This window comes from Pinus tabuliformis, chromosome 6 (genome assembly GCF_031772625.1).
Source record: "Pinus tabuliformis cultivar Carrire ecotype Pingquan chromosome 6, CPIR1, whole genome shotgun sequence".
NCBI classification, from domain to species: domain Eukaryota; kingdom Viridiplantae; phylum Streptophyta; class Pinopsida; order Pinales; family Pinaceae; genus Pinus; species Pinus tabuliformis.
In genome coordinates, this window is record NC_142292.1 from 865,662,020 (window position 1) to 865,663,170 (window position 1,151).

General features: G+C 28.2%; 1 non-coding gene across 1 annotated transcript; it reads right to left on the bottom strand.

Moving 5' to 3' along the window:
• Positions 1–450: 450 nt before the first annotated feature.
• TRNAK-CUU (transfer RNA lysine (anticodon CUU)) lies at positions 451–523 on the bottom strand. Its single transcript has one exon. It is a non-coding gene; the product is annotated as a tRNA-Lys (tRNA).
• Between the last annotated feature and the right edge of the window lie 628 nt (positions 524–1,151).

Below are 1,151 nucleotides of genomic sequence, written 5' to 3' on the forward strand. Positions count from 1 at the left end.
CCTTCAAGGTGTCTCAAAATTTTATTCTTTTATGACACTTGTGTATCTTGCCCAGACATGACTTCAACAATTTTGTACACTAAAATTCTATCTTACTCACCAAAACCGTAATGAAAGCCTTCAAGGTGTCTCAAAATTTTATTCTTTTATGACACTTGTGTATCTTGCCCAGACATGACTTCAACAATTTTGTACACTAAAATTCTATCTTACTCACCAAAACAAGCATCTATGCAACAAAAGGCTTCAACAATTTTATACACTAAAATTCTATGTTACTCACCAAAACACGCATTTATGAAACAAAAGAATGTGATGGTAAATTTTGTGTTATTATTCCCTACCTCATTATCCTTATAAAGTGGGAAGGAATTGGGTTCCATCGCAATACAACATAGATATCACGAACAAAATCTGTAAAACCTTACATTAAATGTGAAAGAAACAGCGCGCCCACCGTGGGGCTCGAACCCACGACCACAAGGTTAAGAGCCTTGCGCTCTACCAACTGAGATAGACGGGCTCATTACGAATTAAAAAAATATAATTATTATAATCAGTCCCTACGCAAAGAAGTGGAGAAGATGTGTGGAGTGGGCACATAAAAAAGGGGCTCAATGGAAATCATGTCAACAGAAACATTTCTATAGTTCTAAACATACCTCACTGGTCTTTTCAATTTTTATTTTCTTAAAAATACAAAAATCTTGATTTTAAAACCCAAAGAAGCCTTTAAATTTGAATATAAAATTTAATGTAGCTTATTTACTTCATTCATAAATTAAATTTACCATCTTAACATACTACCATCGCTTAAACCCAATTATTTTAAAAATTTCTAACCAATATTTCAAGGTAAGGAAATAATGTTATACCGAGTTTTGGTATATGGTGATGTTTACTCATGGTAGTGGAGGAATTTTATACGAAGTTTTGAAATGTATAATCATGTTTAAAAACGTTTCAAAATTTCAGAAGACAAAAAAAATATGTTAAATTTAAAATATTGAAAACTTTACTTAAAAAATATAAAAATCCTTTTTTAATATAAATATTATTTAAAAATATATATTAATATATTTTTAAAATATATAAATATTTAAGAAAATATTAATATTTTTAATTTTAATATATTAATTTTTTTTTATAAA